The sequence below is a fragment of the Odocoileus virginianus genome, chromosome 9 (genome assembly GCF_023699985.2).
Source record: "Odocoileus virginianus isolate 20LAN1187 ecotype Illinois chromosome 9, Ovbor_1.2, whole genome shotgun sequence".
In the NCBI taxonomy this organism is placed as follows: domain Eukaryota; kingdom Metazoa; phylum Chordata; class Mammalia; order Artiodactyla; family Cervidae; genus Odocoileus; species Odocoileus virginianus.
In genome coordinates, this window is record NC_069682.1 from 76,105,841 (window position 1) to 76,122,134 (window position 16,294).

General features: G+C 47.3%; 2 long non-coding RNA genes across 6 annotated transcripts; one reads left to right on the forward strand and one right to left on the reverse strand.

The window, feature by feature from the left end:
- Positions 1 to 1,315: 1,315 nt before the first annotated feature.
- Positions 1,316 to 15,799, forward strand: LOC110151117 (uncharacterized). 4 transcript variants are annotated; one of them, XR_002317958.2, is made up of 4 exons: positions 1,316 to 1,556; positions 13,930 to 14,057; positions 14,535 to 14,845; positions 15,675 to 15,799. It is a non-coding gene; the product is annotated as an uncharacterized lncRNA (long non-coding RNA). The 4 variants fall into 4 exon arrangements; XR_011489674.1 differs by lacking the exon at positions 13,930 to 14,057 and adding an exon at positions 3,827 to 3,915 and having other exon boundaries at positions 1,317 to 1,556; XR_002317957.2 differs by having other exon boundaries at positions 1,317 to 1,556; positions 13,930 to 14,053.
- Positions 5,438 to 12,079, reverse strand: LOC139036809 (uncharacterized). 2 transcript variants are annotated; one of them, XR_011489676.1, is made up of 3 exons: positions 9,385 to 12,079; positions 8,503 to 8,596; positions 5,438 to 6,836 (listed from the first exon to the last, which is right to left on the reverse strand). It is a non-coding gene; the product is annotated as an uncharacterized lncRNA (long non-coding RNA). The 2 variants fall into 2 exon arrangements; XR_011489675.1 differs by having other exon boundaries at positions 5,438 to 6,990; positions 9,385 to 12,078.
- Positions 15,800 to 16,294: the final 495 nt, after the last annotated feature.

Here is a 16,294-nt window from a genome sequence, read left to right on the forward strand (position 1 = left end):
CCTTCTAGTTTTGAGAGTGCTCAGAATTTGTCAAAGAGAAATACCCAGATAAGAACAGAACTGCCTCGTTTGCATGTAGGAAGGACATATGGGACAGTAATTAAATGACCGTGAACACTTGTCAAGGGCTGTTGGACAGTCTGGCTGGAACCAGGCAGCTTTTGCCCGCCTTGAATTCTCAGGACTATTCTGTGAGGTTGTATTCATGTTCTTTCCTTTTCACGGAGGAAGAAACGGATGCTTAGAGAGATGGTGAAATTCACTGAATGTTACAGCTAGATGGGGCTGAGCAGAAATTGACTGGCTTATTTCACTTCAGTATCTGCCACCAGACTGTTTCCCAAGCTTTATTCATTTGTGGATGAACTGTCAAGCGTTGTTGCCACATGGAAGATCATTTATTCATTTGGATTGGCCAAACAGTTCATTCAGGTTTTTCTATAATATCTTATGGAAAAACCGAAAGGAAGTTTTTGGCCAACCCAGTCCTAACACACATGGGACATACTTTACTACTGCCCTCTAACCTGCAGAGGTGCCAGCTCTGGGCTGTGGCAGAGCTGAGTTTAACTTGTTCTGGCCGCCCTGCGCAGGCCACCTGAGCTCTCTGAGCTGCAGTCTTCTCGCCTCTAAAGTGGGGGCTCGGGCTCAGCTCGAGTGATGGAGAAATAGATAACGGGAGTAAATTGGCAGGTACTGGGACTTCCCTGGTGGTCTAGTGGCTAAGACTTCGCTTCAAATGCAGGGCGTGTGGGTTCGATTCCTGGCGATGGAGCTGAGATTGCACATGCCTTGTGGCCTAAAACCCAAACATAGAGCAGAAATAATAATGTAACAAATTCAATAGCGACTTTAAAAGCGGCCCTCATCCCCCCAAAAATCTTTAAAGAAATAGGAGGCACATTTGTAGCATATTTTCAACATTATCAATATTAAGGGATTCTTTAGCACTTTCCATATCCTCCCAGAAATTTACAGTTAAGTTTAAATTGTAATGTAGACTTAGTGTCCTAGAGTTTGAGGCAATATGACACGGTCTTGTTACTCTAACTGGAGCAAACACATTTGCTGTGTGTTTTTGCTTACTTGCAGAAATCATAATGACAGTGTAACATCATGCTTAAGGGTACAGATTTTAAGGTCAGAAAGATCTGGTTTTCTTTCTGATCACTCCATTCGCTGCTGTTGTGAGCTTGGTTATCTGATTGTGCTCCGCCTCAACTGCATTAAACCAGTTCGGGATGCTTTCAGCTGTAAGTAGCAACCACCGTAGCGAAAAGCCAGCGGAGACTTAGGTTTTTTTCCTCTCACGTAAAAGGAAGTCCAGAGGCAGGAAGTTATTGTTTCAGAGGCTCTAGAATGTCAGAGCTCTGTGATTCTTTCTTCCTTGTGCTTGCAGGATGCCTGACTGCTTTCCTCTCAAGTCAGGGAAAAGGAAGACAGGTAGAACCAAGGACCTCTTTTCCTTTTCAGCACAACAAACCTGTCCGGGACTCTCCCAGAGCCTTCTGTTACTGCTGCACTGGCCTGCACTGCATCACGTGGCCAGAGTGGAGGTGGGTAATTAAGTTAGGTAATGCATATAACTGGGTTCTTTTTATTAACTACCTGACTTTTCCTACAATATATGCTTCCTATATATTTTGTCTACATACTCTTCTGTGCACAGTCACTCAGCCATGGCCAACTGTTTATGACCCCATGGACTGCAGCCTGCCTGGCTCCTACGTCCGTGGAATTTCCCCGGTAAGAAGACTGAAGTGGGTTGCCATTTCCTCCTCCAGGGGATCTTCCTGGCCTGCTTTTCTTAGGTCTCCTGCATTGGCAGGCAGATTCTTTACTGCTAGGGACACCTAGGAAACCCTGCATACTCTTGGACTACCTGTTAATATGACAATGATCTTGGATTATCATTTTCTAGAGGGAGACTACTTGAAAGAAGATTTAATCCTTCTGCCATCAGGATTAATTAAAGTTTATTTTTAAATAAATTATTGTCAATTTAGAGAAGTTTCTTTGGCTTCACAACACATTCAGTTCAGTTCAGTCACTCAATCGTGTCTGACTCTTTGCGACCCCATGGATTGCATCACGCCAGGCCTCCCTGTCCATCACCAACTCCCAGAGCTTACACAAACTCATGCCCATGAGTCGGTGATGCCATCCAGCTATCTCATCCTCTGTCGTCCCCTTTTCCTCCTGCCCCCAACCCCTCCCAGCATCAGGGTCTTTTCCAGTGAGTCAGTTCTTCGCGTGAGGTGGCCAAAGTATTGGAGTTTCAGCTTCAGCATCAGTTCTTGCAATGAACACCCAGGACTGATCTCCTTTAGGATGGACTGGTTGGATCTCCTTGCAGTCCAAGGGACTCTCAAGAGTCTTCTCCAACACCATAGTTCAAAAGCATCAATTTTTTGGCGCTCAGCTTTCTTCACAGTCCAACTCTCACATCCATACATGACAACACATTACTGTGATACAAATCTTTAGGATTTTTGTGTCAAATTTGGGAAAATATCTGTCAAGTGTTTTATGTGCGATCTCTGAGATTTCAGGCAGTGTTTGTTTCCCAGGGCGGGGGTGAATCTTCCCAAGCGGCTCAGTGGTAAAGAATCTGCCTTCCGATCCAAGGAGACGCAGAAGACTGCGGGTTCGCTCCCCGGGTTGGGAAGATCCTCTGGAGGAGGAAATGGCATCCCAACCCAATGTTCTTGCCTGGAGCATCCTGTGGATGGAGAAGCAGGGTGGCAAAGAGTCGGACCTGGCTGAGCATGCACGCACACGTCTTGGTTGCCATCCCGTTTGTGGAGATGGGGCATTTCTTTTATGGTATCTCTGTCAGTGTCAGTATTTCTTTTTCCTGGGTGATCACATCATCTATTCCTCTTTAGTGGGTTGTGATGATTAATTTTGTGTGTCAGCAAGATCACGGGTTGCCTGGATATTGGTTCTGTGCTGTTTCTGGGAATGGCTGCGAAGGTGTTTCCAGATGAGATTGGCATTGGATCGGCAGACTCAGTGAGGCAGCGTGCCCTCCTCAGCCTGGGCGCGCCTCATCCAGTCCCTTGAGCGGCTGAACAGAGCAAAGCAGCAGAGGAGGAAGAGGTTGGCTCTTCCTGGCCCCTGGCTTAAGCTGGGGCGTTGATTTTCCTGCCCTAAGTCCTCCTGTTTCTCAGGCCTTTGGACTCAGCCTGGAACTATATTCCTGGCTCTCCTGGGCTGCCAGCTTCCAGACAGAAAATTATCCTACCTTTCAATCTCCATAACTGCATGAGTCCATTTCCTCATAATAAATCTCTTCCTATACATCCATATCTTATTGATTCTGTTTTTCCAGAGACTCATGATTAATAGAATGATTAAAAAGCCCAACAGCCTGGTGAATACTTTTATTCAAGATCCTCTCTTGCTTTCCCTGGTATCCCACTTAGACTTGGACAGAGCACGCACCAGAATTCCAAAGTCACGTTGCATCAGGTATAAGGGGTGAACTGATAAGTAGGAAATGCACCAAACGTGACCCTCCTGCGTGTGTTCACACCTGCAGGTGCTGTTGGTTGGGTATGAGGGTTTACTTCCTTCTCAGGTGGAGCTAGTGGTACCGGATTCACTTGTCAGTGTGGGAGACTTGAGATGCAGGTTGATCCCCGGGTCCAGAAGATGCCCTGGAGGAGGAAATGGCAACCCACTGCAGTATTCTTGCCTGGAGAATCGCCATGGACAGAGGAGCCTGGTGGGCTGCAGTCCTCGGGGTCGCAAAGAGCTGGACACGACTGAGCAACTGCACACGCAGCCTCATAACGGTGTCTCTGCTTTCCTGGTCCTGCAGGCACGTGTGTCTAGTCTTTACCGGGGACCAGCCAGAACCGATGACCACCGTTTGTACCCAGCACCCAGTACATGCATTCGTTGAATTTGGTAAATGTATGGCGATTGCATCATGGCATAATAGCTCTACTTGCTTTATAGAAATTCTGGAGCACTGTAGGTATTGCATATTTCTACATCAAAGTTCTCAAAGTAGTTATGGGGTGTGGAGGTGCACACAGCTTCCAACACTGCCGAGCACACCTCGGCGGCCTCCAGGCAAGGTGCTGCCTCTGGGTGTGCTGTGGGTCCGCTCCCCATAATGGAAATGAAATAGCTTTCTCATCCAATGTGGATCAGGGGAAATGCATGCCTGGAAAATGATCCACAGAGCGAGAGTGTAGACAAGTAGATAAACAGTCTAATGGATATAAGATGAAACGTGAACTCAAGCCAGCTTTCAGAACTTTACATTTTCCTTTCATCCTTTCTTTATTCAATAATTGCACAATTACAACTTGCATAACTGATTTTATCTACCTATTGGTCTGTGAGTAGCTACAGTATATAATGTAGATAAGGAGGGCAGGGACAATCATGGTTAAACAAACATGTTCTGACATATTAATAGAAGTAACTTTGTAAATACAATCCAAATTTAGATTCTACCGATGCTGGTTTTTCCTGACCCAGGCGAACTCGGTGTGAATTTTAACAGTAACGACCTTTCACTGAGAGTCTAGCACACACCACGCGATGGGGTGAGATGTCGCGGTACTACTTTTAAGCCATGTAACAGCTCTGCCGTGTCACACCGTATCCCCGCTGTACAGAAGGGAACACAGAGATGCAGTCAGGAGTGTGAGCCTCTATTTGAGCTTAGCATGCTTCACTAGGGAATCGGGCTGTTTCTGAAAGTTGACTATCTGCCCGTGTACACGGAGCGCCAGCCAAGGACGAGCAAGTGTGGCGTGTAGATGCCCACGTGACGTCATGTCTTACTTCTTGCACCAGGATTCACATGCCGGAACACCAGTGCGGGAAGCCCCCTGCAGATGTTTGTGCATCTCCCCGCCGTCCTGCCTCCCTTCGCTTATGCAGCGCGGAGCTTCTTTCACGGACAGGGGTGGTACGCGTTCGCCTGGGGTTGTCAGGGGTCTCTGGTTTGGAAATGTCTCTCTCAGAACCATGAGTGAGACAGAGATGACATCTTACAAGCTGGTGATAAGGCCTTCAAGTAGCTTCCACGACAAGAAGGGCTTATTATGTGTGATTTTTTTCAAGCAGTATCTGCTGCTGCTGCAAATAAGTTGTCTCGTTTCTGTCTGCTGTATGCCTTGTATGGGCACCCTGATTGAATCATGACTGTTAGCTCTCCTTGGCTGTGAATTATGACACCAAGGGCCTCTAATCAAGTCTGGCCATTGTCCACACAAAGCTCATTAATGCTCTTTTGGTTGAAGTTTGAAGGAAAGAACAACCATTAGGTAACTGCAATGTCAAGGGAGACATTTGGTTTGAAAAGTCTCACAAACAGCCTTATTTAAAAAAAAAAAGAAAAAAGAAAACCCAAACCTTCTAGGGCATTTCTTTTTTGAAAAAAGTAAGTTGAGTATCTTGGTTTTTTTTTTTTTTTTTTTTTTTAAAAGAGTTTCTGCCTTTCCAGTTAAGAGCAATCTTTAAAAGTCATCCAAAAAAAAAAAAAGTTGGCTCTGTTTTCTGAATCGCTGGTTGGGAGAACAAAAGCAGCAAGGGAAAGTTTGACTTGACTTCCTCTACAATTTGTTTATATCATTGGAGCAGAAAGACTCTCAGAGCTCAGCTCCCCACTTCCTGAATCAAGAGAGAAAAATGCCCCGAGTGTTGGATTCATTGAGAAGTGCAAAGCAATCAACAGAAATCCTGCCCGACTGGGGGTGCCCAGGGGGCACAGGAAGAACCTTCCTCGGTCCGGCTCCAGTTTGACGAGATAACTACAGAGTCCCGGGTCACCACACGCCCCCCAGTCCCACCCAGTGGCCGCAGAGAGGCAGCCTGGTGGAAGGTGCAGGCTTCCCTGGCTCGTTGCTATGGAGCGCGCTTCCTCAGAGACAGAACTGTCAGTCAATCCAGTTCAAAGACAGCAGTTGGCAGCAGTGGAAGAGCATTGAAATTACAAATATTTACTTGGGGGGAAAAATGTCCAAGTCAGATGTCCCTGAGAATGATAAGGTTCTGTTTACTCTCCAGGTAGCAGCCGGGAAACAGTGAAACCAGTTAGGTAGGGCACTTGCTGTTTTTGGTCAGGTATGCACCGAGTCCCTGGCAGCAAACTTCAGACAGCGTTAGGAGAGAGGACTTCTTTCTCTCCAGGTTCTCCCGGGCAGAGCGCCTCGTTTCTCCCCCCTACACACACACACACACAGACTTTTAAAAGAACCCATTCGGGGCCAGCTGAGCTCATTGGCTTATGGCTGCGAGTTTCCTGCCGTCTTGTAGGCTGGAGTGAGGACTAGGGATTTAGATGAAGAGCGTCAGGCTGCTCTTCTCTAGAAGTAATCTCCCGGGTGTGGTTTCCCAGCTCACCTCTTTGTAACTGATTCAGTTGAGGTCTGCCATCGCTGGCCTCTTGAAAGAGAAATTTGAAATCGGTGGGTGAAAGGGCTGAGAAAAACAGTTGAGCAGTGAATGTGCTTGGCCGAGTACCCTGACGGGAGACTCTTTCGTTGGCCTTTGGAACACGGGAGGGGATTGCAACACATGCAGATAGCAACAGAGAGACAGGACACAGATAGAGGGGAGAGGCAGAATGGGGAGATAAAGAAGCGGCCTTTCCTCTGAAAGACCGGCTCAGCCTTCCTGCAGTGTGTTTCTGCAGGCAGCTCAGAGCAGGAGAAGGTGCCAGGTAACGAGGCTGGAAGCTGTCTGAATAATGGATAGTATGATGCACAGTGATTTCAAACCTCACAGTTCGTCATTGGTAGTTTTTCTTCCCATTTGGAGGGCGGGTTTCAGTCAGTTCTCTTGTCTTCCTGCTTCCCGCCAAGCTGCTGCTGTTTTCAAAATAAAAACACACAAAACTTGGGTCATCGTTGGAGAGCTTCAAAGGCCTTAGGGTACAGTTAGCTTCCTCTGAATTCCTCTGGCGGTTGGTGAACTCTGTGTCCGAGGTCCTTTCTGTAAGTAGGGCTGAGGAAGCTGAAGTTTCTGAGTGTTAAGAAACAAAAATCATGTTTTAACAGCACTGTTACTAGAAAATTTGGAAGTTGCAGTCTTTCTAGTCTGTTCTGTTCAATTCTGTTTTATTGGCATCTGAACATTTCAAAGTACAAAGGGCTATTATATAAAAAGGACACTTGGATATTCTTCTTAAAGGTTCCCTTGTACTTTCATAGAATGTTTACAAGGTTACTAAGTATGCTTTCTCATCACTATATTTAAATGGCTTGACTATTACTCCCACATTCATTTGAGAATCATTGAAACGGCTTGAATGGAATGGGGATATCCTTTGTTCCCCATTGATTTGGAAACAAAGACGCAGAAAAAAGTTTACTTTGCTGCTGAATGCCATATGCAGATGAATGTATCATCCATTAAATTAAACCAAGGATCTGAAGATTTTTTCAAGTCTTAGAAAGAATGCTCATACAGCTCTGGTACATGTTAGAATTTGCCCTCCAGTTTTCATTTATTCCATTGTGTTTGGGTCTAACATGGCGTTATTGAAGTCACACACCCAGGTCTTCAGGAATAACAGAGTAATCAGGAGGAGAATAAGTTAGTAAGTACGTAAGTGTGTTCAGTTGTGTCCGACTCTGCGACCCCATGGACTGTAGCCTGCCAGGCTCCTGTGTCCATGGGATTTCCCAGGTAAGAATACTGGAGTAGGTGGCCAGTCCTGCTCCAGGGATCAAACTGGCATCTCTTTGGGTCTCCTGCATTGGCTGGCGGATTCTTGACCAATAACACCAGCTGGGAAGCCCAGTCAAGAGTGGAGAGTCAACAGCAAAAGAGACAGAAGTTGCTGGGCTGTTCCCTGGGTGGGAGACACCAGATGGGCATGAGTAGGCAGGGACCACCACCCGTTTTCTCCCGTCCTCCTCCTTCCCAGTCTCCCTACACCCAAGGCTCTCATCTTTGGCACTGCTGATGTTCGGACTGGATCCTCCTGTGCTGTGGGGCTGTCCTGTGCACTGCGGGTGTTTCCAGCTCCCCAGGTTGGACTCATTAGATGCTGGCAGCACTCCCTCCACAGTCATGACAGGCCCCCCGTCTCCTGTAACGGCCACACGCCCCCACGAAGGGCAGGGTGGGGTGGGTTTGGATGGCCTCTGGTTGAGAACCGCTGTTCTAGAGCAGCCTGCCCACAGATCCCGTTTGAAAGAGGAACAGAAGATTAACCCAGTGCTCAGCCAGGGAGCATGAAAAATCACGGATTCCGTGATTTTCATCAGAATTCATGGAGTTAGGACTGAGAATGTGAGAGAAGGGGCAGGAGAAAGAATCAAAGGCCTTAGAGGTGACTTCGCAGCCAGCCCTTCACTCTAAGGCAAGGACCTCAGCACAAAGTGCGGATGCTGTGCTAGGGCTCCTGAGGGTTGGCTGGTTTTTTTGTTGTTTTAAGTAGTTCAGGGACCCACTGTCATTGTGCCCCTCTGACCGCTGAGCATCTCACAGCAGCAGGGTCCTTTCCCTTATGAAGTAATTAATACTCACTGATTTCATTTTCGGTGGCTAAAAATGGGCTTGTACCATTCCAGTGAGCTTTAGGTGCAGATGGGTACTCTGTGACTCCACTTGTACGAGGTGCCTAGAACAGAGTTTCAGAGAGTCAGCAAGTACACTCGTGGTGGGCGTGGGGAGTTAGTGCTTAGTGGGGACAGAGTTTCAGTTTAGAAAGGTGGAAGATTCGAGAGCTGGCTGGCGGTAAGCGTGGTGCAACAGTGAGAATTCCTTAGAGCCTGAGCTGCACAGTCAGAGGCGACCAAGACGCTGCTGCTGCGCCGTCACTCGGTCGTGTCCGACTCTCTGCGGCCCCAGGGACTGTGGGCCTCCAGGCCTCTCTGTCCATGGGCTTTCTCAGGTGAGAACACGGGAGGGGGTCGCCATTGCCTCCTCCAGGGCATCTTCCTCACCCAGGGATCGAACCTGCATCACCGCGCTGGCAGGTGAATTCCTGACCACTGAGCCATCAGGGAAGCCCCCTGGTGAAAATGTGTTTGTTTACATTATGCGCTTTTTAGCACAATAGAAAAGATTTTTTAAATCTCATGTACTATAGTAATAAAGTATGCATTTTATGAGATACTATGAGAATAAAAATACATCATAATGACATGAATATGGCTAAAGAATCTTAAGCTCTGTCTTAATAAAGATATATCTATTTTTTTCTAGGATGTGTAGTCCACACTGACTTTTTATTAACTATTGAAAAAAGAGAAGCAATGTCCAGAACCACACAATCTGAGTCCTGTATACACAATAATAAAGCTATCAGTGTTCACCTTTAGTTTTTTTTTTTAATTTTAAATTATGAAGTGTTCAGAGCACTGTGACAAGTGTGTAGAATAAACAGTACGAGGGTCCTGTACTTACTGTCGATTTACTGGTTTCCAGCTCTCCCATTTCAGAGCCTTTACTGGTCCTTTCTTCTGGCAGAGAACACTCCTCCATCATTTATCTGCATGGCTCACGTCTCCCTTCTCTCCATCCAGGCTGAAATGGCATCTCCTCTGACAGGCCTCCTGACCTTTCTCTGCAGCGATGCAGCTGCAGAGTGTATTCTGAATGATGAGCGAAAAGCACCCTCCGTTTCCCCAGGACAGTTGCCAGCCAGCCCTGCTCTCATTTTTTTTTTCTAGCACTTATTGTATGTAAATATGTATTTGGTTTACCTGTCTGTTTCCTCCAACTAGAGTCTAGTCTGTGACTCCCCGAGGGTTTTGTTTTATCTGGTAGTCAGTGCTCAGAGCAATGCCTGGTACACAGTAAGCGCTCAGACATCTGTTGAAGGAAAGTGTTATCTGGGCAAACTTTGTGGGCACAGCAGGCTGGTAATGATTTGGTATGGGTTGATGAATTCTTGCACTCCAGTAAATGACCTTTGTCTTTTCAAGTGTAATATTTAATTTTTAATTAGTTTGGCATGACAAGTTAAGTATTTAAAGCAGTTAATCATTTATTCATTTAAAATAACAGGTTGTTTTTAGATAGAAGTCTAAGGAAGAAAATAAAAATGGACTCTCAGCCTATTGACCAAAGAAGCCTACTGGTAGGCTTAATAAAGCCTACTTATATCTTAATAAAGATATATATATATTTCTAGGATAACAACAAAACAAATGATAAAAGTACATGCTTTTAATTAGAAACTTGAAGTTGTATAGAAAAGTTAACAGAGTAAAAAGTAGAAGACATTCCCCTCTGTACTTTTCTGGTTTCTATCACAAAAAGAGACCCTTATAACCAATTTCACATGATTTGTTTCAGAAAATTTTTCTGTGCCTACAGGTATACGTTTACTAGCAAAATATTCATTATCTTAAGTTGCTTTAGACATAAACACACCACAATAGCTTCTTCCGCAACCCTTGCATAGTTTGTACTTAGATATTTATTTGCTCAACTATATGTTGACTCTCTTTCTTCCACCCAGCTCTGCCTGCACCATTCAGGCCCCAGGGCCTGGCGCACAGCAGGCCTTGTAACCTGTCGGCTGAGCCATTGGTTAAACTGGTACACTCTCTCCAGCAGCGGGCACTGTGCACTTTTTAATGTACATTCACCAAAACAGAATTCTTATACCATTACTGAAGCTTTTTAAGGTTTGTGTTTAGTGAACAGTAATAGATTTTTAAAAATTGTTAGCATTCTACGTGTTTTCAAGTGAATTATCTCACGTGATCCTCAGGCAGATCTCCTAAAGTGATTCTTGTCATTTCTGTTTCTCAAATAATAAAGACTCAGAGATGTCAAAATCCAAGGACAGATGAAGACTGTAATATTAGGGGAAAGTTCTAGGCCTCCATGTCCTATTTATATTTCTAGGCATCTTCCTTTTTTCACCAGTCTCAACAGTTAGAATGCTGTGGACGGTTGAGCAGAGCTCTAAATATTGTGTCTGAATACTCTGTCTTGTCATAAAGGTACATTTCACGTCTCTCTAATTAGCTCAGCAGATGAAGCAAAGATCTGAAGACTCACTAAACACTAACAAAACAAAAAAGCAAGCAGAAAATTCCTCTACCACAAGAGAAACTTCTTAACATTGTAAAAAAAAAAAACCCCAATCCACCTGGCTTCTAAGCAGCAGGCCTGCAGCTCAGAGTCAAAACACAGGAAGTGAGTTGTAAATGGCACAATGAATAAAACAGCTATTTTGGGGGTGAAACAGAATCTGCTCTCTGATCTTTAGATGTCACCTCTCTAGGTGAGGAGGGACTGTGGAGTCAAAATGCTCACCCAGTGGCTCCTTTCTCAAAAAGCAGCAGCCAGCATACACCTCAGTAAATAAACTGGGGGAAAAAAGATTGAATTACACACTTAAACCGGGTAAGTTTTATGGCATGTAAATTATCTCTCAATTAAGGTGTTAAACGGAGAGAGCCAAAGGAACAGCGAAAAGTTGTTTTCTTTTGCCAGCAGTCAGCTAGTACAGATTCAGGGTGGGTGTGTGTGTGTGTGTGTGTGTGTGTGTGTTTGTGTGTCCTGTGTGTGTCTGAAAACTGTGGTTTGTGAGTCCAGAGCACAGCAGGATGTGGAAGACTTAAAGGTTACTGTTTCATGTTATGCAGAAAACATGTGCAGAGCCAAGGACGCAAAAACAGCCCTTTAATAAAAAGACAGGGAATGGGGGGTCTCCCGAAAAGGAAGAGCAGTTGAAAAGATGAACCTTTTGTCCGGGAGGCGTTACCTGGTCCTCCTACTGGGGGAAACTGCAGAGGGTAGAAGCTTGCCTCCCAGTTGCCTGTTGATTCTGTTCCCTTGTAATACAGGCTTATTCCATGTGCCAGGACTCAGAGATTTATGGAGGCAGAGTGCACAGGGAATTATTTCCAAAAGAAATAATCCCAGGAATAGTGAGAGGGGAGGAGGAGGTGAGCGAGGGAAACAGAAGAGATTAATTTCCAGGACAGGAAAACTGGCTGTAACGTATTCAAGTATTAGCCGCCGCAAGAACTAGGAACTGACAAGGGTGCCTCAAGCAGAGCCTCTGCGGGGACTGGACGAGTGAAGTGAAACCCAGAAGGGAGGCCGGGCGGAGCAGGCCCGCGGCCCGCCGGGAGCACGGCTTTGCAGTTGGACCTCGCGTTGGGTTTGCCGCGCCTCTGACTCGCGGGGGGCAGGCCGCCGGCCACCAGCCCGCGCCGGCTGCGCGGCGCCCCCTAGGGGCAGAAGGGGAGACAGGCCCGCCTCCCAGCAAGGGACAGAAGCGTGCTCGGCCTAGAAGACCGAGTGAGCCTGTTTTTCGGAGAATTACGTAAGCAAGTGCCCCACGCTTCCCTCGGATTAGTATCTGTGAATCATAGGTCTAAAGCTGTCAGTAAGGCTTGTGTCAGGCGAGGACAGTGGTTGCCTTGGGGGAGGAATAGTGAGGAGGGAACGGAGCGGGCACGGAGGGGCTTTCGGGCCTGACTTTCCGGATACGCTACTTTGGGAAAAGTCATCAGGCTGGAGTATTTCTCATGTGTCTGCTACCCTGTACGTGGACTTGGCTCACTTTGAAAACATGTGTCAGCATGCTTCCCCTCCCGCGGTCATGTCCCACTTGAGGTGAGCCGTCCTGCCGAGTTTCCCCCTGAACTCCAACAGCCCGCGCACCCCACGACCTCAGCACCCCGGATCCCTCTTCCTCTCATCCTGTCGTCTCGCCCTCCAAGGCAGGTCCCACATCTGTCCGGTTCTCTCCGCCGCCTCTGACCTTCTGAGTCAGCGTCCTGTCTGGCTGGGTGATGCCTAATGGCATGCTAATGGGGTTTCCTGCTCCCTCTTACGCGAATCCAGTCTCCAGCGGTACCCTTGCTTTCATCTGGGGCTGGGCAGGGCAGGCTTTTTTCTCTAGTCGCGGCTTTCTGGCTTCTCACTGCCGTGGCTTCTCTTGCTTTGGAGCACGGGCTCTAGGCACATGGACTCACTAGTTGTAGCTCCAGGGCTCCAGAGCACAGGCTCAGTAGTTAACCGCGCACGGGGCTTTGCTGCCTCGCGGCATGTGGGATCTTCCCGGACCAGGAAGCAAACCCGTGTCTGCTGCATTGGCAGGTGGATTCTTTACCACTGAGCCACCAGGGAAGCCCTCCAAAGTTATTTTTAAAAATGGGAGTCAGGTGTGACCGTATCCTTCTTGTAAGTCTTCCAACAGCTTCCCATTGTGTTTGTTTATAATAATCTTTATGATTTTAGGGTCTTCTTAAAAAAAAAAAAAAACTCACCTCGTTGCACAGGGTCTTAGTTGCACCATATAAACTCTAAGTTGTGGCCTGTGGGCTGTAGTTCTCCAACGCGGGGTCGAACCCAGGCCCCCTGCATTGGGAGTGTGCAGCCTTAGCCGCCAGACCACCAGGGAAGCCGCTCCCATCTCGCTTAAAGTAGGACCCAGCCGTGGATAAGCCTCCTGGACTTGCCTTCTTCCTGCTTCTCAGACGCGCCAAGCTCGTTCCTGCCTCCGGGACTTGGCCTGGCGGGCCCTGCCCGGGTCTCCGCTCTCCCGCCCACCTTCCCGCCAACGCCGCCCCCGGGCCCCTGCGACGCCCGCGCGTCACACCACGTGACTGCCGCTGCCACGTCATCGCCGTGGCGCCCGGCGCCGGTTCACATGGTGGATCGCCTCGTAGTTGTGCTGTTGACCGGGTGTCTCCCTCACTGAGATGCCGGTTCCCGGGGAGGCAAGGACGGTGTCTGTCCTGTAACTGTCTCCCCTCGGATGCTGTAAATAGCCTGAAACAGCACATGCCTGAACCCCAGCGCCCCCAACCTGCGGTCCCCACCATCGCCTCCCCACCACCTGCTTTCCTCAGAGTCCGACAGAAGGCGCTCCGTCATCCAGTGGCTTAGGCCAGACATACTGGAGTCTCCCTGACACCCCTTTATTCCTTCACATCCCAGTCAACCCTTCAGCACCTCCTGGCGCCCTTACCTTCACAGAGCCTGATTACCAGCACGTCCTGCCGCAGCCCCCGGCCAGGGAGAAAAAGGGTCCCCAGAGCCTCCCAACTCCCCGGGCCCCCTTCAACCTAGTCTCCAGAGTCAGACTGCTTTATGCATATAGGTATGTATGTATTCAAGTATCTGTCAATTGTCAAATATCAAATATATATATTCAGATATTCAAATATGTATATGTAGTCAATAATATAGAAGTGAAGTCGCCCAGTCGTGTCCGACTCTTTGCAACCCCATGGATTGTAGCCTACCAGGCTTCTCTGTCCATGGGATTTTCCAGGCAAGAGTTCTGGAGTGGGTTGCCATTTCCTTCTCCAGAGGATCTTCCCGACCCAGGGATCGAGCACGAGTCTCCCGCATTGCAGGCAGACGCTTTATCCTCTGAGCCACCAGGGAAGTGAATAATATATATATTCATATATTCATACATATATATTTACTTAGCCACTCCATGCAGCCTGTAGGATTTTTATTTACCTGACCAGGGGTTGAACCCAGGCCCTCAGCAGTGAGAGCATAGAGTCCTAACCACTGGATTGTCAAGGAACTCCCTCCAAAATAATTTGAAATCCCACTTGTCTTTCCAGATGTATCCTTCCCAGCAACTCCGCATCTCAGAGCACAATCTAGACTCCTTCAGGGCTCTGCCTGCGTCGTCTCCCGGGCGCCCCGTCCTCCGCCCGCTCCCCTCCCGTCTCGCTCCGGCCTCGATGACCCAGGACACGACCCTCACTACGGCTCCCTGCGGACCCCTCCCCAACCCCATGCCTCACACTGTGTTCCCTCACTTGGCGGGGTTTCTGCTTCTCCAGCATCTCTCTTCAAAATTGCCCCCATCCCGACCCTCCCTATTTCTCTTCTCTACTTACTTTTCTCCGAAGCTTAAGACTCCACCAAGGTATGTCATTTTTTTGTGTATTCATTGATTTTCTCCTCCCCCTAAATTCCACGAGGGTGGAGATTTTTGTCTCTTTGTCATGGCTGTGTCCTCATCGCTCCCATTTGTGCCTGGCAGGTAGTAAACAGTTATAGGTTATTAATAATTAATTGAATGAAGAGTACATGCTAAAGATGTAAGTGCTCATCAGGTGAGTGAATGAATGATAATAGAGCATTGCCAAAGTCATTAAATCAACAAAGACATACATAGTTACTATTTTGGGTCTGAAACCAATCTAACCTGATCAGTAGTATATATAACAGATACCATCTCTGGTCATGTGAAACTTGAGGTCTACTTGGGAAAAGCAACTGATCCAACAGTCACGAAAAGCATGTCATTACAAACTTGGGACTGCTAGGAAGCAAAGGAACATTCTGAGAGTGTAGCTCCCTTAGAGAGAACTAGGAAGCCTCGGAGGAGTTGGCATTTGCACTGAGATGAGAAGGTTTGGATGGACAGGGAAGGGGGAGCTTGGAGACTAAGGAGAACATCTGTGGCAGGAGACGCTTCCACCCCCAAACTTCTAGTCCAGTGGGTGCGGATTAACCATTTACATTTTACTGCTCCGAGACCCTAGTGAAACTTGGAACTTGATGTCTGACACTCACTACTGAGCTCAGCTTTTGGATGCCAGTATTGGTGATGCTTGTGATTCTTCTCCTAGTGGAGATGGGAACCACCTCCAAACTCAGGAATCTGATTAAATATTGGAGACGTCAGAGTGTATGCAGTGTGTGGTTGGGTTTTTACATCCTCATCCTTTTTTGTTTTCTTCTTTTTGCAGTATTTCAACACTGGCTGGTCATTAAAATTTAGAGCTCACCCTGGGTTAAGTGGATGATTTCCTGGAAAACAGCTGGTTGAACTTCCCCCTGCTTGTCTCTGAAATAAACATCCCCTTTGGAGAAAGGGTTTCTCCAGTGCCTTCCTGCTCAGCATCTTTTTTTTTTTTTTTCAATTTACAGTCCTGTTTTGCTTGACTTCTCAGAAGAAATCTAGAAGAATCATCACTAAAATAACAGCCAAAGGTTATTATGCACTTTGTAGCTTTTCCAGCCCTGAGAGTTAGGTGTTGTTCTTATCTTACATTAAGAGGTAAGGACCCGAACGAAGCCTGGGAAGCCGTGTGTCCCATTTCAATGAATAACTACAAAATGGCAGAGGCAGGCTTTATGTCCAGACCAGCTGTCTCAAGAACTCGTGCTTTTAATCATCAAGTCACAAGCCCTCCCTGACCCCAGATTTGAAAGTCTCCTCTTAACTTTAATTTCTCTAGCTGTTAGATGAAGGCATGGAAACCAAGGTTCTAAATCTTTCAGTCCACGTTTAGACTGGGGGTGTTGGTACTCTCTCTTGCAAAGGCAACCAATTCTGGCTGATTTGTGTTGAGCAGAGTTTGATGAG